This window comes from Atractosteus spatula, chromosome 10 (assembly GCF_055471065.1).
Source record: "Atractosteus spatula isolate fAtrSpa1 chromosome 10, fAtrSpa1.hap1, whole genome shotgun sequence".
In the NCBI taxonomy this organism is placed as follows: Eukaryota; Metazoa; Chordata; class Actinopteri; order Semionotiformes; family Lepisosteidae; genus Atractosteus; species Atractosteus spatula.
In genome coordinates this window covers 14,683,344-14,708,133 of record NC_142715.1, presented here as the reverse complement: position 1 = coordinate 14,708,133, position 24,790 = coordinate 14,683,344, and the positions used below count along the sequence as shown (strand labels likewise).

At 38.7% G+C, this 24,790-nt stretch overlaps 4 non-coding genes across 4 annotated transcripts; all 4 read left to right on the top strand.

Annotated features, from left to right (window-relative positions):
* The first annotated feature begins 10,045 nt into the window (after positions 1-10,045).
* On the top strand, positions 10,046-10,133 carry trnay-gua (transfer RNA tyrosine (anticodon GUA)). Its single transcript is given in 2 exon segments — positions 10,046-10,082; positions 10,098-10,133. It is a non-coding gene; the product is annotated as a tRNA-Tyr (tRNA).
* Positions 10,134-15,983: 5,850 nt separating this feature from the next.
* On the top strand, positions 15,984-16,055 carry trnaa-cgc (transfer RNA alanine (anticodon CGC)). Its single transcript has one exon. It is a non-coding gene; the product is annotated as a tRNA-Ala (tRNA).
* Positions 16,056-20,254: 4,199 nt separating this feature from the next.
* On the top strand, positions 20,255-20,328 carry trnan-guu (transfer RNA asparagine (anticodon GUU)). The gene has a single exon. It is a non-coding gene; the product is annotated as a tRNA-Asn (tRNA).
* A 4,081-nt stretch (positions 20,329-24,409) lies between these two features.
* On the top strand, positions 24,410-24,481 carry trnaw-cca (transfer RNA tryptophan (anticodon CCA)). Its single transcript has one exon. It is a non-coding gene; the product is annotated as a tRNA-Trp (tRNA).
* The last annotated feature ends 309 nt before the right edge of the window (positions 24,482-24,790 follow it).

Below are 24,790 nucleotides of genomic sequence, written 5' to 3'. Positions count from 1 at the left end.
ATGCATAATATAAACCTAGAAACATATACGTGAGCAGTATTTACGTAGTATCGGTGTCAAGACATACCTCTCAAATACTGTAAATCAAGTTAAAAATATCTCAAGACCGATTCTGGTCATAATGAAACCATGTTTCGTGTATGTTTTCTTTAAAGTACCGAGACCAGCCATATACTGTATGTTTATGTTCCAAAATTAATATTGTTTATGGCCTTCACACGCATTGCAGTATGCTCCTATTCTTTTTATGCTCAGGCACTAAGATTTCCCTTCAGAGCTAAAATTCCATATAAATATTCAATACTTAAATGGGCACAGTTAAGACATTAAATATACATATACATACTGTATACAGTACAGTTTGCATACGGTAATATGTTTATGTTCCTAAATCAATCTCTTTTATGAGCATGTGAAAGGCATGGTGAATCGATTCTCAAAAATTACTGTACTTTGCATGATTGGAAAAAAATGCGTGATTGCGAAATGCTGTGGTGTTACTTTTACAAAGACGGTCAATGAAAAAAAGAATGTGGACCAGGGCAATACTTTGAGTTTACAGCTTGTCCAAGGTCATTTATTATTAATACTATCAGTAATATCTTTGTTAAAGACTTTGATAGCTACAGCTCAAACATGAGAGGTTGAGCTTTATTAGCTCCAACTTGCGGAAATTCCGGATACTATTATTTTGCTAGCGGTATTTACCGGTAACTCGCGGTAGACTGCATACAGCGTACCGGAAAATAATGCGGTATCGCCCGTGCATTTTGAATGGCTGCATCTGTACATCACAGAATGGAAGTTTCAGGCCCCTTTTTCATTACAGGTTCAAACTAACCTGAAAGTTACAGAGTTTTAGGTCACTTTTGTATTAAAAAGTGTCTGAAGCCTATAAATATAATTTGCCCTTTTAAATTGTGGATGAAATCCAATCCCATGTACCAAGACCTTACAGTATATTCATGTTAATTAAAACGACTAACGCTATTGGACATTAGCTGGTGCTTTTTGTAACAATTTGCTATTTCATGCTGGAAAGAAGGAAACCCGACCAACGTTTGCTTTCAGGTGCGGTTCATTCACATAATGGACATCTATTTCTGAGTAGCCTGATTTAAAAACACACGAACCCGGTAGAAGTCGAACCTACAATCTCATGATGCAAAATCAGACGCGTTATTCATTAAACCACTGGCCAATCATGTAACTGAATTGCACCATGGTGAGTTCAGCGCTGCAACTAGTAATACACCATCCCATCTAAAATTTCTAAGTGAGAAACGTGTTTTCTACATTTTTATCAGTTTTAAAATATCATCTCTTTCATACAGACAAAGGGTTTGTGTGTCACTTTGAAATTCTGATTGATTTAGAATTCAAAGAAAAAGGTTTTCTTCAACAATGCAGTGAAATTATGACATATTTCACTCTACTTCTCTCTTGTAGTAAAGCAGACCTTGCAGTGTGAGCATTTACTCCAGTAAATTAGGTCATGTATCATGTTAAATCACTTCTTCAAAACAAAACATTTCCTGGTGCACGTTTTCTCCACGAAAAAAAATACATTTTTCCCTAACATGATTTCTAGTTTTTTTTTTTCCATCAGAGTACAGAAAGAAGAAAAAAGGGAAAAGCAGTGTCGCAAAAAAACTCCATCGCCCTTGGGAGATGTCAAGCTCATCGGATATGAAAAGTGCCCAATAAAAGCAATAAAAGCTTCATTTATCTTAGCGTCGGGGCTGCTATTGTGTGTGAGGAGGCAACTTGCTCAGCCAGCAGACTCAGCGCTTACTGAATACAGGTATGTTTTGAGTGTCATGCTGATCGTCTTATAAATGCAAAAGAAACTTTTAAAGCTGATAAAAGTTTTCCATTGTAATTTGCATGTAGCTACAACGTCCCTGGAAGAGAGATTTTATCAGTTGCACGTAATCGGTATTTTTTACTTTTTGTTTAGTACTGGAAATATATTTTTTTAAGTTTTCTAAAGAAGATCTCAAGAAGTATTGCCAGGACCTACCTTTAGCACTCAATAGCGATATTAATGGAGTAGAAATGTAAGATAAATTGATGATCTGAGCTAAAATAGTCCTTACACGCCTCCTGTAACAGTGTTCGTATTCATAGCAAGTTATATTCTTTTTCAACCCCAAACGTTGCTATTGCATTAAGCTTTGTGCGACCATTAGAGGTTTCGGTAGCTTCTGGAAAGCGCACTTTTCCAAACTGAAACCTATAAGAACATTATTCAAGACGCACCATGTCCCAGATTCATTCATCGGGACTAGGATTAATATCAATGGAAAGTACTTCAAAATAAAAGATTTAACTGAAATATTAAAAGAGTAGGAAAGCATTTAAAGTAGAAAAAAATCAGTTCAGATGATATTTAATTTTTTGAGAAATGGGCACATACATCAGCTCAGTGAGCAGTGTGAGGTGCTCTCCTGGAGATTATGTTAAATTAGTTAAAATCATGTGATAGTTAAAAAAGCTTAATACTTAGTGAAACAGCCAGCACAAATGGTTGTGTTTGTGATTATGTCACTTCTCTACTACAGCAGCGGCGATAAAAGACCCTCTGAAAGCAGTAAAGCACTGCACAACTGAATTCGTTGCTACTTGGAGAAATCCACAAACTCGTGATTTTCATGTGCTTTAAAAGACAGCCATACTTACCGACAAAATAAAGACTGATTGCTGATTTTTTCCGAAGCACAGTTGACCTTTCTGAGCCAAATGATGAAGCTCACCCAGTGAATACTATAGCAGAACGTGGAGGAAAGTGCAACTTTGTAACTATCACAACCACAGGAACAACTGCAAGAAGCAAAATCAATTTCTCATCGAATGGTGGTGTTGTCTGAGGTACGCGATGTGAACGCGTGCAGAGAATCCCACAATCTCTTCAAAACTTGGACAAAGTATTTCTGATGGAGTGCTGTGCGTAAAGATTGAATAAGCTTTGCTCCTGCCGATGAATAGGCGTGAAAAAGCACAGCATTCAAGTTTCACAGACAAATGCACCATGCCTACAAAACCAATTTTAAAAACAACTGCGGCACACTACGATTCACACTGACTCAAAAGTGATCACGGCAGATGCTGCTCCCTGCATAACACTGAAGGGACCAAAGAGCTTTGCTGTTAGGAAGACAAAATTAGGCTTTTTTATGCCTTGATGTTAAGCTGACAAAGACTATCTTGAAACACCTAGTTCAGTCTCTCGACAGACTGTCAAGCAAAGCTTTTACCCATTGAACTCGCAATAGAAGGAAGGTCTTAACCCACCAAAATACTTAGCAGAGGCGAGATTCAAACCTAACCCAGCAAAGAAATTGGAGCACAAAACTAGCACCTTAGACCACCCAGCCACACTCCCAACACCTTACTTTTTCAGAGAACGCCGGGTGGGTTCAGCTCTTGTGCGACGCGTGGAAATGACTGCACCTTCGTTTTCCGAGATGTTTCCTATCACTTCTTCGTCAGCTCTGAATATAGTTCTTTTTTGGAGCAGGCTTCAGACCTTTTATTTGATTTATAAAGGAGGGTGCATTCAGAAACGTGTAACTCCTGTTTTAGAAATGCTTTGGGCGGTGTGTTTTATATAACGCACAAACAGTATTCTGATTGTATACTGTAGACCTGTGTAGAAATCATACTGGATGTGACTGGGATTCTGAAATGTTTCTTGAAAAGGTATTCAGGGCTGCTTGAATCTATAATAAAAAAGTGACCCGAAACTTCCAACCTTCCAATCACTGATGTCGCTCTCCCTAAACCCGTACGTGATGTTTTGCTGATGTGCAATGTGCCTTTACTCCTGTATTAAAAACGACCTCTGTTGTTGGGCGGAGTTGAAGGAGAACTAACTGCACAGAAAAAGTACGTAACGATAAAATGTTTCTACACTTCAGAATGTCCCTTTAAATCCCTGCTCACACACGTCGGTGTGGGGAGCGGGCAGGTAGAGAGCTTTTAAAGATGCTCATGATGTTTCTCATGGGGTGTTGCCTGCAGTAGCATCTCTCTCCACGCCTTTGGAAAGAAAAGAGTGGCTCCAGTGCAAGGTAAGGTCAGAACAGCTGGTCTGATTGTCTCAGAAAACAAGAAATTAAAATCAACAGGGAAATTGAACAATACAGAAATCAGTGCAGTATACAATAGGAAGCAATCAAACAAAATGCTCAGCAAAAATCGCAGTTGAGTAAATTGGTGTAAAAAAAAAATATTTGTAAGCAAGGGAGCGCCAGCGCTGCGCGCGAAACACATCAATCGTTCAGCATTTCTGAAACGTTTAATTGAATTAACAAAGAAATCCTCTCCTTAAACTTCGAAAAGGATTATCTGTTGAGCCAGCAGGTGTAACATTGCAGTTGCCCGTTTCTAACAGGTGTTTGAAGTTATGGATAACATTTAGCAGGTTTGGCGCCGAGGCTTAGCTGGTTAAGACGCCTCACTAAAAACCATGAGAGTGCATTGGACTTCTAGGGCTTGATAGAATGAAGTCATTAAAAGGTTGTGGGTTTGAGTCCCACCAGAGTCATGTATCATTCTGATTCAACCTTTCGAAATCCTCTAGGGATTGGTGTTGATCAAGTCAAATAAAGGACTTCTTAAGAGTCCACAGTTGAAAATGAACCAGCAGCCACAAGAAAGAAATTCGCACTGGACTGTGATCACATTACTCCTGTCCTGGACTCCTTGCACTGGCTTCCTGTCAACTTCAAAATCCTCATGCTCACCTATAAGGCTCTCCATGGGTTGGCACCTCAGTACCTGTCTGGGTTATCTCCCTACTCCCCACCTCACAACCTTTGCTCTTCTAATTCTGGTCTCCTATCTGTCCCCCAGTCCATCTACACTCTATGGGTGACAGGGCCTTCTCCTGTTTTGCCCCAAAGCTCTGGATCTTTATCCCCAAGGATATCAGAGAGTCACCTTCTCTAAACTTCTTCAAATCCAGACTCAAAACCCTCTTCTTTAGAAGAGCCTTTAATTAACTATTCTTTACCCCTCTGTTCCTACTGTATTTAATACCACCATCTATTGTCTCCTCTAACTGTGTATTCTCATCCTGCTTATCTTGTGTATTTTTTTAACTTTATTGGTTTCATTCTGTAAAGCACTTTGAAATGCCACCTTTAAAGGCACTTTATAATGTAAAGATTATTATTATTATTAATAATAATAATGAACAGTGCATTTAACACTGAGCACATGCGGTCCTTCTTTGCAAAGGATTGCAAAGGTTGGGAATTAGCCTTTCACTCGTGTTGTTGAAGACTGTATCCTGGCTTTGTTGCAGGAAATGTCTGGATGCCATTACCAGATCAAGGAGAGGATCAGGGTTTTGGGAAGTCTTTTTGATGCCTGACACTGTGTGTTTCCTGGTTGTAACGGGTGTCATTCTGGACCTAAACAACAGAGAACACCGTTGAAATCGCTGAACTGCCTAGCAGACACTTTGTCGCCTTCTTCTGACCTGTATTTAATATGATTCTCTGAAAACTTGGCAAGTTATATCTGTGCTACCTTTATGGAGGGCACACTCATAATAATCATAGATTCGATCACAAGCATCTAAAAATGAGCATGAGAAAATGACATCATGCTATAAGGCTGAATGGCACAAATTATCCTGTTACTTCTGCAGCAAATGTGTGTTTTTTGCTTCTTAACACTGAGATAGTTGGAGATATTTGGCAGCAGTGGGATTCCAACTCACACCCCCAAAGAGACTAGAGCTTTAATCCAGCTCTAAATTAAAAACTGGGTGACTTGTAAGGGCTGGTAGGAGAGTAAAGGTATAAATGCTTCTTTTTTGGACAAAGTTTTTATCTACTAAAAGAAGGAAAGAAATATTTGATTATTTTTTTCACCAGTTGTTTTGATCAAATTATTTTAACGCAGTGCCATATTAAGGTATGATATGTACATGAACGTCATGTCTGAGTCGATGATGGCAGCTGAGTATCGCTGGAGGACAGTTCATCATGAGTGGGTAAGCCTGCATAATGAGGGAGAAGAGATCGACCTCTCTGACGCAGTGTCCAGTGACACTAACCTTCTGTCCTACTGTTTTCTGCTAATGTAGAGGGTGAATGTTTATTTAGGTGAATGTAAGGTTTCATTCTTGTAAAATATTTCCAAGCACTTTTTTTGTTGCTGAAAATTAATCTTGTGCATTTGAATGAATTCCGATATTGTCACCTAATTCTATATCTTGTTTCATCAGACTAGAACATTTAGAGGAGCTCAATTGCATTTATGAATTGCATAGTGATAGTATTTCTTTCCGTTTAAATACTTCAGTCAAAAATGTAGAGAAGGTGCTCCTGTTTTTACCATTATAAGAACTGTGATACACCAGTAAAATTTACTCTCATAAAAGTATTGTAATTGTATTGATCTGTAACAATCTTGAGTGACACAAACCTTCTGTTTTACTGCACTACACTTTCTTCAGAGGCCAGTTCAGCACACAAGGATCCTCAGTCAAACAAACACTGCAATTGCTTGATAAATGCCATTTCTCATTCTTTCTCTTAGTGTCGGAGCTACTATTGTATGCAACGGAGGCGACGTGACAATGAAATCTTAAAGAGAGTCTTCGTGAAGGTGTGCTTCGGCAAGCTCTCCACTGGCAATTGACTGGGCTTGTGAAGAAATCAATCTCATTCAACAACCATACAAATTGCACAGCTTAAGGCACATGAAGTGAAATCTGTGAGCTGATTGACACAAAACAATGTCACTTCACATTATCTGCAAAGTTGTTTTGCTTGTCTGACCACCTCTTCCTACTTTACAGTGAGCACATATATTTCAGTTTCTTTCCCCCATGTGGAGATGTATCCACTGGCAAAACTGCTGTCTGATTATTTAAATTATCTGTAAAACTGTTACATGACTTCATCTAATTGTAAATTTATAAGACGGTCTATGAGACATTTGTGAGAGTAGCTGAATCCCAGGGCTGGTATGGAATCACACACAGACAGGTCTTCTGTGTGATCTGAGTCCCAGTGCTCAGAGCTACAGACTGGTCAAATGGTCACTATTGTAGACACGACCATAGGACCATCGGCTACAAATAATCAATATACTGATCATAGTGTCACTATTGGTGTTTATTACATAAATACTATATATAAATAATAAGATAATTCCACACTCATATGTGTTATAAAACATTTATAAACATTTTGGGAGGCTGACATACAGTAAAGAAAGTAATACTGAAGGGCTGGAGGTCCTGGAAAGCGTTAATAAAACCTTCTTGCTTTCGACCTGGATCAGAGCCCACAACTGCCAGATCAGTGACCCCTGAGCCCAGTTCACAGAGAGGAAAACCAGGAGCTCTTTTATGTCTCTAAGAGGGCTGGGAGGAAGGATAAAAGGGGGAAATGTGACATGAGTCCAGGCTGTTCTGTCTGATATTGTTCATGTAGCAGCACTGATTGTCTGAATATCTTCTGGTTCTGGATTGTGAGGATAGACAGCAGTACGGAGTTGAGATCCTGTCTGAGTGTGAGTCTGAGCTGTGAATCTGACTGAGAAGAGAATAATGATTTTTTATTCTGCCTGAGAATTTTCCTGAGAATTTTTCCTGAGAAATTTTCTTCTTTTCCAAGTGGTGTTACATCTCCTTCAGATACTCTGCACAGACTGCCAGAGTGAGAGAAGAGGAGAGAGAGATGGACAGATAAGAGCACATACAGCAAGAGACACATACGTCTTGATTTACTTTGAAGCAAGTGTTCATTTCTTTTCTGGAACAAGTTGTTTCTGAACTTCAAGAAATTCATACAACTTCTGAAAGATAAAATACAAATCTTGCTTCTCAGGACAGAAGAAATGCTGCAAAAAAATGCCAGTGATTTGTGAAAAGCAACGGGAATGTGTCCTTGTGCAGCTGTTAAACGAAGGGCTGGTGGGTCAAACGCACTCAGGGATGCGCTTCAGATTGTGATGATGTAAACATAATCTCCGCTTAAAATTGAACGGATTTCTTCGCAAACCCTCTTGAATGTTGCAGGAAATCTTCGTGTTTTACTCGTGTGCAACTACAACAAGTAAACAATTAAGTACCTAAGTCAATGTCCAAGAAAACCATCTTCACGTGTGGAATTTTTCTTTAACTGGCTGTTGGGAGAATTCATTTATACACCCGTTGTATCCTTAGCAAAAATATTTTAAAATTAGAACACAGATGTGTTGGAGAACTTGACAATCCTTGACAATCATTATTAAATGAGCATTATACAAATGTGCGTTGATATTTTTAATATGTACCTTAATTGTAATATATATATATACATAATTGCTTTGATATGGATGTTCATTTGAAGGAATTGAGGAAACTATGAAGGATCGCAGAACAACCAAAGATACACTTGGGCATCTGCTATTGGTAAAGATGAAAGAGTACCTTAAGTGTAAAGCTTGCAAACACACGAGAGAAAAAATCAGTTTTAATGCACTTCATTAAACTGATAGTGTGCTTATCAATCGTGCATAAAGTGCACATAGCAGAGGATGGTTTCGATCCATCGACCTCTGGGTTATGGGCCCAGCACGCTTCCGCTGCGCCACTCTGCTGACAGCTGTTATCTGGCGATTCAACACATATGCTCTATCTTTGCTTTCTAAAAGTGCGCCCGAGATGAAAAGTCTAAACGGTAAACGCAGACGTCACTTTGAGCACTTGGTCTTTTATAGTACAAAACATCACCCGCTGCTCTACATGGGCGTGTCTTCAATATCGTTGAGAACCAAACCTTCTGCTTTCCGAGGCAACTGATTCTTTCGTCGTTAATTCCCAAATCCTCAATTAGAATCAGTGAAACGAAAATCAAACACATGTACACACTCGCGTCCTAACCTGAAAGAAAAATCTACACCCACTTTATAATACTGAAAATGATTCAGGAAGTACAGCAAAGTTCTAAAACCAGCGAATGCATCTGCATACATAAAATGTCAATTTTTCAAAAGTAAAATCTTCAGCTTTGAAAGATTGTCATCCATATATTTTCGTTTTTCTCTTTTTTTACATAACACGCTTTCGAGAAACAAACTGTCTTTTAATTAAGGCTTCATTAGAAAATGTGTATCTTGGTTTGCTAAGTTAAAATCGGCACATCCCAGTGGGCAAAAGATGTAGAATATACGACTATTAAACGCATACCTTAGACGTGTAAATGTGCTCCGTAACTGGTCTAGAATGAAATTCTAATATACGTATATCGTTATACGTCAATTAGACATCTATGATTATATGTTTATTATACATAAATGGTTGGAGTTCTATTATATGGATAAATTTAGAAGACTTTAATACATATATAGTTAAAGGTCTATTATACATCAAAGAAAGATTTTTATAGGTGTAGAAACTAGTAAATAAAGCCAATGATTTATTTTAGAAATGTATTCTTAAAATATACAATTATTCACACCTGAAAAATATGTAGTTCAAATTATAGATTATATACAATATTGTAATCAACAAATGTCTAATCATCATAAAACAACACAACTAGTAAACTTCAGTTACAAATTCTAGTAACATGGCAATATATATATATAGTAATGACAAACACAAACTAATTACATGAACACGCTAATATTTAACTCAAAACCACATTTCGATTCAAATATAAATTTTAAAATTTACAACTTCTTTATTTCCACGAAAATATTATTAATGTAGCACAAACGCTACTTTCTAATAGACAGAAAGAAACTGTTTGTTTTGTGTCTCATGGTGATCCTCCTCTCGATACTAATGAAATGTTTAATATGATCCCTCGAGAATAAAAAAGGAGTCAATTTCCGCCTGGAATGATTGATGCCCCATCAAACATTTTGTAATATCCCTGGAAGTTTATACAGTAGAATCCTGGTTTGTGGCTTAAATTCAAGGTAAACAAGACTAAGGAAACGAGTTGGAAACTTGATGTTGAAGTGGGATTTAAATCACCCGGAACATTTCACTACATTGGGCAGTATATGCCAGAAAGTAATTTTTGACATTCTTTCGATAGCTCAGTTGGTAGAGCAGAGGACTGTAGAGAAATCAGCTGGGAATCCTTAGGTCGCCGGTTCGATTCTGGCTCGAAGGAAGGTGCTTTTTGTGTACTTTAATCAAAGAGTTAAAAAAGCGAATCTGTTTCAATCAGATATTGATCAAAAGCTCAATAAACGACGAAGTAGAGGTTCCTGTTCCGAATTCAGCCCACGTCTGATTGTCTTTTTTTGGCCAAGATCTGATCTTTGAATTAAGGGACTACACTGTCTGCTTTGTAATCCAAAAATGCATACCAATGTCAAGTTTTTTTTTGTAGATATAAAGGTGTTCTCTGTTTTCAAAGGATAGGTACTTAATTGGCATAATGATTTGGTATTGATTTTGTATCGTTGTATTATAAAGTTTGTGCTTTCTGTGTTTTTATCGTATTGTGAACTTATTTTTTAAACAAATGCTAACAACGGCAAACACGGCACACATCTGTTTATACCAGCGGTGAATTGTACATTTTTATTAAGTGTAAGCTACTGTGCACTTCTGGGAGTATAACAGGTTCGATATAAAGTGGCAAAAATATAAAAGGGAAAAATACCCCACACTGCGTGTAAAGCCCTCGTTGTGACTGTTTTAGATTAAAATGGCGTACTGTGCACGAAATGTTGCAGAAACACAGTCTGATATTTTGATAATTATTATTTTAATAATTTGATCAAATTGAGGCCCAGGATCCAAATCTTCAGTTCTGATTTTTTTAAGTGATACTTTTCCTTCCTGTCGTGGAAGTCACACGATGTGAGCAATTGTTTTTTTTTTTACGTTACGATCCAAAGAGCCTCAGACGCACTGTAACCAAACCAGGATGGATTCTGCTGGGAGCCGGACTGAGCTCATTCTCACTCCCTGTGCTAAAAACAGAATTAGCTCTTCCCCGAACATCGTCTACAGCTGCTGGATGGTGCTTTGCGTCTTACTGCTCCGGCAATTACTTTGACGAAAGACAGCTCAATTGTGCGCTTTTAACCTTCTCGCAGCTACGGGCGAGACTGACGCTCGCGATATGAAGGCACCCGCTGGTACACCTTCTCTAACTTTCACAATCGCGACAGACTTCGCTTTTTAAAAAAAAAGTAGATATAGCCCTGAAAAAAGCATAAGCTTTATCAGTTTTTACATTAATCTATTTTGAATCAAAGTTTGATATTTTTTTCATTTTTTATTGCATTTTACATCATAATAATAATAATATTAATCATCATCATCATCATCATTGTTTACACTTATATAGCGCTGTTCTGGATACTCCACTCAATGCGCTTTACAGGTAATGGGGACTCCCCTCCACCACCACCATTCTCTTGAATGATCACAGAGAGTCAGGACCTCGGTTTTACGTCTCAGCCGAAGGACGGCACCTGTTTACAGTTTAGTGTCCCCGTTATTGTACTGGGGTATTAGGACCCGCATGGACCGCAGGGTGTGCGCCTAGCGACAAGAACCAGACGTGTGTTGGGCTCGGCTGCGAGCAGGACAATGACGTCACGGGGACAAAGTAGAGGAAATCAAAACGGTTCTGTAAAAGACCAGTGTCAGCTGTTGGTTTGCAGTCTGGACTCTAAACCATCTGATCCGATTTTAAATCTCTCTAATACCTGAGCTGCGGCTTCTTCCGAGTATTTATTCGTATACTTATTATGTGTAAGAGTATAGATGAAACCTTTCATATATTGTTCAGTTTAAATAAAAATGCTTTACTAATACAAGAGAGAAGTATAGTATGAAGGATGTGACAAATTTATGATTTCTTGGAATAAAACGGTTTTTATTTGCATTCAAAATGAAGCGGAATTTTAGCGCGACACACAAACCCTTTGTCTTTTTTAGAGAGTGATTTTTAAACAGACATAAATGTAGAAAACGTGTTTTTTTTAGCACTACAATAGCAGGGTCAGCGGCGTAATGAATAACGCGTCAGGCCTCGCATCAGAAAATTATAGGTTCGACTGCCGTCTGACTCCTTGCGTTTATACCACTTACATTCTTTAATATAAATGAACTGCACCTGAAAGCTATAGAAAACACCTTGGGTAAGTTGTCTGCAGCCTCATGCGAATTTCGACAAATTACCCAAAACACTGTATTGTCTGGAGATCAGCTCCAGCTCTGAACTCATTTGCAATGAAAAACCATGTGTAACAAAACTGGAGAACAGCTGAACTTGTGCTCAGTTCGGTGATGAGGGTTCAGAACTGTCGTTGTTGTAATTAGCACGAACTGCACAGGCTCTGAATCAGACCATGTCAATTAGTCTGATCAGTGTAGGACACGTTAATGTAGAATTATTAATAGGTTTGTTAGTTAGTTAGTTCAGGTGTACCCACCTGAACTAATGTAGAATTATTACTTGGTCTGTCTCTTGTTTGTATATAAATGAATATCTCTGACAACTTAATGTTAGTTTTACGATGTAGGTCAGGCGTTGACATATGCACGAGTATACGAAATGTCTCACTCCTGATTCAACTCATGTTCTATAGGAGATTGGCGATTCCTCCTGTTTCTCGTACAACCATATCAGAACAGAAGCCCGTGTCACCCAGCTGTGATTCAAGATCGACTCGCATCTTTATCCCTTTTTTGTTCGTGATCATTATTTTCTTTAGTTATGATCAATATTGAACTTTTTCGAAATGAAATGACAATAATCAAACATGCAGGCAGATTTTTGAAAAGTATTCGGAATTGACAGGGTGCCCCTTTGGAATAGTCGTCAGAAAATGTGAGAAAAGGAAAGTTATGTAAGCTCTCACACAAAGCATTGAAGATTGGAATCTTGAGTGTAAAAAAGCTACCCGTCTCCCAATTAAAGGCAGGGATACACACCATGACACTAACTAGGAGCGCTTGTCAGCTGTTAGGAGGCATTTCCTCTTAACACTACTATTGTTTCGGGTTTCGGCTTTTACAGCAGAATAACAAAACGGCTTCAATTACGTCGATTAGACTCAGCGAAACTTTAACACCTATGTTATTACGAGTGCTTTGCACGTGTCGAACTTCAAGAAGGAACTACTACAACAGTTGTGGACATAATTGAATACCACCGGCAAAGTCCAATGCCGGCAACGTCTGAGAAAATAATGTTCACTCATGGAATTTGGTCTTTGAATGGCTGGCGGGAAAATTCATTTATACTCCTGTTGCACCCTCAGCAGATTTGTTGGAGAACCTGACAAGAATTATTGGGATAGCACTGTATGTATTCTGGTTTATTTACTTTAATTTTAATATAAATGTAAACATGCATGCTGTATAATCTATTGTAATTTTAAAATATGTTAGCTGAGGATGCGAGGGGGGCTATTACACCTTGTGAAACACAGAAGGAACTGTAAAAAAGGCTGGTATTTGAATAAAATTGGCGATCACAAGAAAACCACAATTTATGTGGTATTATCATCAATATCCTTCAAAATCGACGTTCAAATGAAGGATTTGAAGAAACTATGAAAAAAGCAACAGTAGTAGCAAAGGATTTTGATTTTTGCTCTTGCATCACTGTAGAGTTGCGCCCCTACAAACAGCACAAAGGATGAATCCCACCTCCTTTGTTATTGCTAAGTTTGTGCCGGTTAAAGTAGCGTTTGTGCTATTGAAAGCATCTCGGAAGATGAAGGTGCAGTCACTTCCACATGTCATGATATCATTAGATCGGACGACAAGAGCTGAAGCCCCCCAGTCCAAGCCAGCAATGTGAGGAAGATGTGTATGGCGGAAAGTAGTGTGGCCGAGTGGTCTAAGGTGCTGGATTTTAGGCTCCAGTCTCTCTTGGGGTGTGGGTTTGAATCCCACCGCTGCCAAATGTTAGTGTTTTAAGACCTGCAATACGATCAGTAAAAGCGCTTTTTGTTAGGCTGCGGGAGGTGCTTAGAGATAGACTTTCTAAAAGACAGGCTGTCAGCTTAACATCAAGGCAGAAGAAATATTTTGTTTTTCTCAACAGAAATTCTCTTTGGCATGTTCAGCTTTATGTAGAAATAACGTCTGCCGAGATCACTTTTGAGGCAGTGCACATGATAGTGTTCCGGCAAGCACATTTAATATTGGCTGTGGTGGTGAGCTGCTTTTGTCTGTGAAACTTTTAATTCTTAACGCCGAATCGTTGGCAGGGGAAAAGCTTATTAAACCTTTGAACAAAGCGCTCCATCAGAAATACTTTGTTCATGATCAAAAGAGATCAGAGGATTAACTTCATGAATTCACATAGCATAACTTACAGGAAAGATTTAAAAGGGGAATTGATTGTGCTTCCTGATGTTGTTCCTGTGGTTTCTTTGGATACAAAGGTGAATGTTCTTTGACGTTCTGCTAGTGTATCCACTGGGTGGGCTTTATCAATTAGCTCGGATAGGTCATCAGTGCTCCATCTCCGGAAAATAATAAGCACTGTCGTTTTTTCCTGTGCTGACTTTTAAAACATAAAAGATCACGAGTTTATAGATTTCTCCAAATAACAACTATACATTTTAACCCAGCGGTTAGCATTCCTTCAATCCAATAGTTTTACTCTGGGTAAAAAGCAGCGCAATATACAGAGAGATGATATTCAAATATTTCAACGTTCTTATTGGATTACCTGTATGGAGATATCGCTCAGAATTCCTAATATGATTTTGAGTTCAGTTTTGCTTTACTACTTTCAGAGTCTTTTATTGACCTTGCTGAAGCAGAGAAGTGACATAATCACAAATGCGACCTACCTGTGCTGCTGTTTCTGGTTAATAATGATTATTGCGAGGAAAAAAAAAAACAGCTCCTTGCATTAAGAGCAAGAGCAACCAACGCGCTCGCTTGTTGAGTTGGGTTTTTTTCCGTGGTGCTCTTCCTCAGATGCAAAGTTATTTGGCGAGCAAGGACCTCTGAGAAGGAGCCTGAATCCATCAAGAACTCAGAAATTCTAATATCGCACTGCCGTCTTGTGTACAGAGATCTGCTTCTTCCTTTTTGAGTGTTTTGGTGTTTAAGAGCATGCTTCCTACCTCGAATGTTTGTTTCAGGAGATGTGTTACCGGATCACAGATCATCTTGAAAAGATTTGGGATGCACTGCCTCAGTTATTTGAAGGAACCTATACCACCAACGCACTTCTGAGAAGCACCTGCACATTTTCGCAATCCTCTCTCTCACCTACAAAGTTATGAAGACACAGACGACCAACAAAAACTGATTTGATTCACTCAAGGCTTTACTCTTCTGTTGTGATGTCGTTTTAATTAGTGTTAGCTGTGATGAGGTGTTGTTTCTGCCTCTTAAAGTTTAAGAGTCTGCTCCTTTCTTCCTGGTATAGAAATAACATGTTCCATCTTTGTTTACAAACACCACTGTAAATTATTTGTCCATCTCTAAAGCCTGTGTGTATTGACAAGGCAATTCAAAAGCACATATTAAATAAGAACACGATCCTTCTTGTTACCATTCACGTGGTTGGAGCGTTGTTTCGCCCTTTAACGTTCTTCTACAATATTTACAGACAGGGCTTTATCACTGGAGTTGTGTGCATCGGTCCATGAACATCAACTGTACTGGTGTTTTTCTATGCGTAATTTAATCGCAAGCACTTAAAAGATGCAAAAAGGTTTCAAGGAAAACATAATTGAAAGACAATCGAGTAAGGAGGTAGAAAAACGCACCCCCCCCCCCCCCCCCCCGTTGAAGAATCAACCACCGTCGCCCATGTGACTGGATATAAAAATAAATTATTCATTTTGCCCAGTCTCTGGAAGCTTCGATGCGATTATTTTCCCTTCCTTATTTCTTCATTCCCATTAATTTACTTTGTAGTAGAAGAAACGCGAAAGTGGGAAACTGCAGGCATTCTTCGTGAAGGGTGGATTGTGTTCAGTAAACATATGAACATCTTTACGTCAGTTCCACCATCGGTAGGCTAGGGGATGTAGCTCAGTGGTAGAGCGCATGCTTCGCATGTATGAGGTCCCGGGTTCAATCCCCGGCATCTCCAGGTGTCTTATATTACTGTGCTCACATCGCAATCTTCTGGTGAGTGAGAACTCTTTGCTCGTGTTCATAGAGAGCCAGGTTTACACAATTAATTTCAGTCACACACGAAGTGCTACAGTGTTGCTCTGCTGTTTTAAATGTACCTCCAAAGCATTTCGTTCTGTTAACTACCAAATGATTTGAACTAATTTAACGTCATATTCAGAAAATCCAGAGAAGGTCATCAGACTTTTAGTGGCTGTTGAAGAAAACACCTGTTGAATCTCACCAGGGATTTCTTAAGAGATCATTCAGCGAGCGAGTCCTCCCTCTGGACTCCAAACATTTTTAGTTAAACTGTTATTCACATACTCTAACGAAGAGAAACGTTAGTGTCTTCCGGTGTGTGAGCCCATTTCTCAAAAAAAAGTTATATAAATTTAATTGTTCTACTTTTTAGGCTTGCATAGTCTTATTAATAATTCAGTTAAATTTTAACTGTAGTTTTTTTCTGTAGTAACATCAGTTGATATTAATATTAGTCCTGATTTATATGTTTTTGTCATGGTTGATCTTAAGTAATTTTGTAATTAGTTTCAGTTTTGAAAAATCGCGCAGAGAAGCTACCAAAACTGGTAATGTTCATATAATGTGTAATGCAATAGCAGCATTTTGGGTTGAAAACAAAAAGTATATCTTGGTATGAATCCTAACACATCATAGGCAGTGTTCTAGGACTTCTCGCTTCAGATAAAGTTGTCAATACATCATAGATTTCTACTCAATCAATATCAGCAGTTTTATCGGTACCGAACGCTAGATATAGATCCTGGCAATACTTCGTGAGATCATTGTAAGAAAATCCAAAATACTACGGAAGGAATCAAATTTATACGTTTCTTTGGATCGAGAATATGATCATTATGAGACTCAAAACATGCCTGTCTTTTCTTTTTTCGAGGACAAATGGATTATTGAGGTGTAAAGATGGGTTCAAAACCAAAATCATCTGCTATCGCTGCTGTTTCTTCAAATCCTTCAACTGATCATCGATATCGAGGAATAATATATAGTTTCTTCAAATCCTTCAACTAATCATCGACATAGAGAAATAATATTATACAACTTGTGGTTTTCTGTTAATTGCCAATTTGACTGTAATTACATCTTCGATTACAGATGTCTTGCATGTATCACATGGTATAATAGTCGTCGTGCGTCCTCAGTTAAAATGTTTTAAAAAGTACGACAAAAGTACAACATTTATGGTTACATCCATATTAAAATGAAGGTAAATATACCAAGATATTAAAATACAATTGTACAGTTCTAACTTAATAATGCCTGCGAAGTTTTCCAACAAATCCGAACTGTAATTTTGAAATATTATAGCTGAGAATGAAAAGAGAGTACAAAGATCAAATTCAATGAGTGAAAATGCACCAGTAGTTCTCTAAACTGAGTTTCTTCCCTGAAATGACTCGCTAGCGAAGCACCAAGCAGCCTTGAACGGATCGCGGAAATCAAGTATACAGTACAGATGGATTCAGAGTGTGCTTTCCAACTTTTGTGCAACATTTTCCTTTGATAGGGCAGAGTTGTCTTTACAATCTGGGTTAAATAAAAAGGAGTGACGACAGTGTTAAACAGCTTTCCTTCTTGGGGAACAACGGTTGTGTTCCATATTTCTAATTATTTTGGTTTCAAGATCGCAATTTAGTGTGAAACATAAACGCCAGCTGGATAAGCTTTATTAATTTCCCTCACGGGATCAATAAAGTATCTATCTATAAATCTCTTACACGTCATTTACAATGGCCTTTCAACTAATAGCCCGTGCAGGGATCAAGCTCTAGCTGTTCGTACAGTACGAGTTGCGTAAGGCTCTGTAACGCGCAGATGAGAAACTAACCTCTGCTTCTTCATTATACACACAGTGAGCTATATACGCGGGCTTACTGCCTCCTACGGGCTCTGTATTTGATTGCGGTACAAGACCGGCCGTGTAGTTAAAGTGAGACGGGTGTGTACATTAAAAGGCTCATAGCGTCCCTGGGAGGGCTCAACCCACCACCCTTTTGGTTAACAACCGAACCACAAAGACTCGTGTACAGCTTAACACTTCTCGGTCTCGGTGAAAGTGATACACTCCGTAAAATTTCCAGAGATTCATTTATTTTTAAATGAAAATCACCAACAGCGGCCGAGATCTACTGGAGTTTTTTTCATTCTATACTGCGATTTCTGGAGGGTACCCTGTGGAAATACGAGTTTTGACGAGAAGGGATGGACATATAAGGTCAAAAGGCTTGGGGAATTGAACTTTAAGGTGAAGACTGCGGGTTCAGTAGCAGCAGAACCTGATCAGTATCAGTTGACTCCGATATACTTTGAAAATGAACTTGGGGATTTAGAGTCAGACGTGCTACCGTTGCACCATGGGGTACTTAATTTAAAAAAATAGGAAAAAAAAATCAGTGTTCCTGGATCTGTAATTGAGAACAACACCTGCACAAGAGCTGCGCAGGAAGAATAAAATGTGGTCTGGGAAGAAGAGACTCTCTTCGGAAGAGCGGCGCTCTTAACGGATTTTTTTTTGTCTCCTTTGGGGAATTCAAAGGCGCTGATAGATGTGAACTCGTGGCGCAACGGTAGCGCGTCTGAATCCAGATCAGAAAGCTGCGTGTCAGCTATTGGTTTTTCAGGTTCTGCTGGTCCTGAACACGGAATTCACACCATGCAGTTGAGTTCTATCTGTACACCACATAAATAATCTAAACAAAATAGAGCAGTACAGGACACGCAGTGTGGAGCTCACACAGCGAATAGCCTTGAACACAAGAGAAAAGGCACCGATCACATCTGCTAAACATCACGTCCAACTTTAGAGACAGCTGCATCAGAGAATGGAATCCCGGAAGTTTCAGATAACTTCTTTTAATTCAGGTTCAATCAAACCTGAAAGTTAATGAGTTTCCGGACACTTTTGTTTTATTAAAAAAGTGTCTGAAGCCTGAAAATGTAATTTGAAAAAAAAAAACGCTATTGTACATTGCTATTGTATATTGCAGGTGCTTTTTGTAACGATTTGCTATTTCATGCTGGAAAACAAAGGAAACAGACCCAACGTTTGCTTTCAGGTGCGGTTCATTACATAATAGACATCTATTACTGAGGAGCTTGAATATAATTTACACGAGCCAGGTAGAAGTCGAACCTACAATCTTATGATCCGAAATCAGACGCGTTATTTATTAAACCGCTGACATTTCACATAACCTGAATTCCCCCATAGTGTGCTCAGCGCCGCTACTAGTAATGCACCGCTCCGTCTAAAATTTCAAAGTGAAAAACATGTGTTTTCTGATTTTTATGAGTTTTAAAATATAATCTCTTTAAATATGACAAGGGTTTTATGTTTCGCACTGAAATTCCGATTGATTGAGAATTCAGAGAAAGACTGTTTTCTTCCACAACACCGTATAATTATCACATCCACCAGACTCTCCAACCTCTCCAGACCTTGCTGGGTGAGCCATTGCTCCAATAAATTAGGTCACGTATCATGTTAAATCATTTCTTCTCAACACATTTCCTGGTGCACGTTTTCTCTATGAAAAAAAGTACATTTTTCCCTTGCACGATTTTTCGTTTTTATCAAAGCGTACAGAAAGAAAAAAGAAGAAGAAATAGTGTCGCAAAAGAACTCTGTCGCCCTTGGGAGATGTCAAACGCATTGGACATGAAAAATGCCAGATTAAAGCCAGTTCTCTTCGTTTCTCAGTGTCGGGGCTGCTATGTAAAAGAGGCAATTTGCTCTGAGAGCAGGTTCAGCGCTTACTAAACGCAGATGTCTCAGAGCGGTGTGTCCAAGTGGCTGTAAAAGGTGATGGTTGTCCTGTCACCGTAGCTTAGCTGGTTAAAGCGCCTCTTTATGAAACAAAAAAAACGAGATTCAAATCCCAGCCGTGTCTTTCTTCCTTTCTTGTAGTACAGAACGTACCATTTTGGGCACTCACAAAGGGCTTGTTTTCGTTAAATGCATGTGTTCATTTCCTTTCTGGAAAACTTATTTTTGATTAAATTCACACAGCTTTCGGAAAATGAAATCCAATTCTTGGTTATCAGTGCAGAAGAAATATTACCGGCTGGCAAAATAAACGGTTAGAGATTTTTTTTTTAACCGGGAATTTGTGATTCGAGAGAAAAACCTACATGTCAGTCTCTGTGGCGCAATCGGTTAGCGCGTTCGGCTGTTAACCGAAAGGTTGGTGGTTCGATTCCACCCAGGGACGAGTTTCTTTGGCGATGTAAATGTTGTCTTCGGTCGATTGGATTTCTCAGCGAAACCATAGCCATTTTAATATTTGCAACAAATGCGAGTGTTTAACACGTGTCAGGATCACCAGGAAATGTCCAATAATGCCCAACATCGTAACTCCCCAGAAAACCATATTCACCCAAGAAAAATGATCGTCGAATCGTCATTTATACTCCAGTTGAATCCTCTGCTGAAATATATTAAAAATACAATGCAGGTTTGTTTGAGAACTTGACAAGCATTGTTACGATAGCACTGTGCAGTTGGATTTTGATATTTTGACATATTTACCTTAAATTTAAACATAAATACTATACAGTCTATTGTAATTTTAAAATATGTCAGCTGAGGATGCAAAGGGTTGAAAGGGAAAGGTCAGAGGGTATAGTAACAACAAGGTTAGGATTTGTGGAGGTGGTAGGGGTGTTGATGGTTTTTCTCTGTAGAGGATGATTGAATGTTTTATCCTTCTCTGAAGTGAGAAACTGGAAGAGTTGGGAGTTGAGAGATCTGATGAGGTTAGATATAAAAGGAAGTTGATGTGGAGCTGTTAGCAGTAAAAATTACTTAATGTCTTTGATGTTGTCATCAAAGATAAACTGTAGTCAGCAAAGATAAAAAGAAAATTATCTTTGCTTACTGCCCTGTCTTTCTCACACCTGAAGAAGGCTCCATGGCCAACACGTTGTGTTTCCTTTCTTCTCTTTTCAGCATGGAATAACCCTTTACTTGTTCCTTTGCAGCCTACGCATGCTGACGCAGCTACTCACCTGATATTTAACATTCCTATAATCACAAATATGAATACCACTGTGGGTATTTTTTCCATGATTATTTATTCTGTCATTGAAGCATATTTTATATCATACCGAAGTGTCATAATCACTGAAAAAATATTTTTTTTCATTTAGAAAATAAGAAAATGATAAATCACTATGAATTGCATTTAGCCTGTTCTGATCTAGATATTCTATATACTTTAACATGCCATGTTCACAACGTCACAACTCAGAAATGCAACAGTGAAGTGTTGTAATAACAAATGTACATACTGTTGGTGACATTGAGATGTTTTGGTAATGAGGAAGGAGGGACATGCAATGTTCACAGGATCAAATTTAAAAAACACTACAGTAAAATTTATTGTACTTTGGGATTATGAGAGCCTGTTACATTGTGTCTCACACCTCAGTGTCAGAATTTTGAGACGTTTTTATAACCAGGGGGAAAATACTTTAACCAAATCAGCCAAGGTGCTGTCAGAGTATTAACATCATGTCTGCGTCGGTGATTACAGCTGACTATTGCTGGAGGACAGTTCACTGTGAACAAGTCAACCTCAACTGTTCTATGCTGCATTCTACCCTAGTGGTAAATATTGGTTTCCGTGCGTGTAATATTCCTTTTTTTGTCAAATATTTTCAAGCACAAAGTTTGCTGTTGAAAATAAGCCTTGTGGTTCTCAATGTTGTGATCCTTTTCCCCCAGTGTCACCCAAATTGATACATTGTGCTTTGGCAATTCTTCAGGCTATATTGTTTAGAGGAGCTCAGTTGAATTAGTTTGCGTAGATAAAGTATTTCTTTTCCCTTTAATCCTTTAAAACATATTACATTTTCAATACATTGTATCTTTCTTCCTACTTATTGTAGCGGCAATGCTTGTTAATAAGACAGAATTAAGTGTTGCTGTGCTTTCCCAAATAAGGCCCCATCTCTCTCTTCATCTCTGTGGTGCAGCCACAGAGAAACTATTCATGCAGGCTGATTTAAAGATGTTTTCTTTTGATAAGGGACAGCTCCCAAATGGGGATGCATTTAGCTAAGCCTGGCTATCATGATCAATGGTCATCCATTGGCGCCTATCTGTCTAGGGAGTGCCAGATGGACATCTGGACTGCATTCCTAAGTGTCAGGAGTAAGTGACTCATATCTCACCTTGATCAACCAATCAGGGACTGGTAGGGCCGAGTAACCTACGTGGAATTCTGATGCCCATGGAACTTTCAGCCAATGAATGAGCTGAAGTTCCTCCAGGTAAAAACAGGCAACACAGAGCTCCCAAAAGGAGAATTTCTAAGGAGAATTCCAGGGGTGCGAGACTATTCTAAAGAATTCCAGGGAAGGACGGCCCAGGAGCAGAAAGGCTCCCAAGGGCAGGACATTCTCGCAGCCCGCCTCCTAACCATCCTGATACATTTTCAATACATTGTACTGAATCTTTCTTCCTACTAATTGTCATCATTTTTTTCTGGCTTGATCTTGTAATCAGAGATTTCAGAATATTCCTTAAAAACTAGTAAAAGAAGAGGGACAGATTCGTGCACACTAAAAAATATGAAAGGGAAGCAGGACACAGTAACCACCAAACATCTTATAGATTATGAATGTGCCTGAATTTTTTCAGTGATTTAGAGGGTTCTGCCATTTTAGATGTTATGCTGTTCCTGTGTGATGTATCAAATGTGTTATTTAAATCTCCAGTCATTACTATATCAGTCTTAAGGCCTTGCAGTATAGATTGCAATTCATCCAAAAATGCCAAGTTTCCCACTGGTGATACACACAAGGAAATTCATGTACATTCCCCCCCCCCTAAATCAACCAATTTAAAATCAAATACCTCCCTCCTCATCTGCAGGTGGAGAGATTAATGTCAGAAGAAATACAGGTTTAAAAGTCAGGAGCATTGATAGTCCTATTTTAAAATTATGCTAAAATGCTCACAATATATTTAAAATGTTCTGTAAAATGCAAAAATAATTAAAAAATATTAAAATAAGGTTAAAAGAAATGATACACAGTTATAAAGCTCAGGAATGATCAATTTGAAGTTACAATCCACTTACAATATGCCAAAAATGGCAAGAATATGTAAAACAGGTGTATAAAATTAAAAAAAAGTTTAAAATAAATACTTCATACTTTTAAAATTCAGTAATGTGATTGGTCAGATGCTTACGCTGAGTGTTGCTGGTGTTTCGTGTGATTTAGCGAATTGAAACAAAATATTCAATTTAAAAACGGCAAGAGCTCGTATGAAAAAAAAGTTCGTAATGTAAGTATCTTTGTTGTAAGAACTGCGCCACAACTAGTGACTGGTTTATATTCAGTTATGTGCATTGGGAACAAAAGGGAAACTTACATGGATTTTATTAGGTTTTAGGAATCAGAAAATGTATTTTTACACGTTTATGCCTAAGAGCAGAAATAACTTCCTGCTTTCAGCGCTTTTATTGTTTCTGCTTGTAACCTCGAACAGAAAAACCCAGTACTGACTCACAGAAACGCCCCGGAGTTTCGGTGTTTCTGGGATTTAAGAGAGATGTACAGTATACACAGTGAGCTATATATGCGAGCTTACTGCCTCCTACGGGCTCTGTATTTGATTGCGGTACAAGACCGGCCGTGGAGATAAAGTGAGACTGCTTTGTACCTTAAAAGGCTCATAGCGTCCCTGGGAGGGCTCAAACCACCACCCTTTCGGTTAACAACCGAGCCACAAAGACTCATGTACAGCTTAACACTTCTCGGTCTCGGTGAAAGTGATACACTCCGTAAAATTTCCAGAGATTCATTTATTTTTAAAGGAAAATCACCAACAGCGGCCGAGAGCTACTGGAGTTTTTTCATTCTATACTGCGATTTCTGAAGGGTACCCTGTGAAAATACGAGTTTTGACGAGAAGGGATGGACATATAAGGTCAGAAGGCTTGGGGAACTGAACTTTAAGGTGAAGACTGCGGGTTCAGTAGCAGCAGAACCTGATCAGTATCAGTTGACTCCGATATACCTTGAAAATGAACTTGGGGATTTAGAGTCAGACGTGCTACCGTTGCACTATGGGGTACTTAATTTAAAAAAAAAATAGGAAAACAAATCAGTGTTCCTGGATCTGTAATTGAGAACAACACCTGCACAAGAGCTGCGCAGGAAGAATAAAATGTTGTCTGGGAAGAAGAGACTCTCTTCGGAAGAGCAGCGCTCTTCACAGGAGATTTTTTTTTGTGAGGCTGATTTGTCTCCTTTGAGGAATTCAAAGACGCTGATGACCGTGACCTCGTGGCGCAACGGTAGCGCGTCTGACTCCAGATCAGAAGGCTGCGTGTTCAAATCACGTCGAAGTCAGCTGTTAGTTTTTCAGGTTCTGCTAGTCCTGAACACCATGCAGTTGAGTTCTATCTGAACACCACATAGATAATCTAAACAAAATAGAGCAGTACAGGACACGCAGTGTGGAGCTCACACAGCGAACAGCCTTGAACACGAGAAAAGGCACAGTTCACATCTGCTAAACATCACGTCCAACTTTAGAGACAGCTGCATCAGAGAATGGAATCCCGAAAGTTTCAGGTAACTTTCTTTTTAAAAAATACAGGTTCAAGCAAACCTGAAAGTTAGGGAGTTTCGGACACTTTTCTTTTATTAAATAGTGTC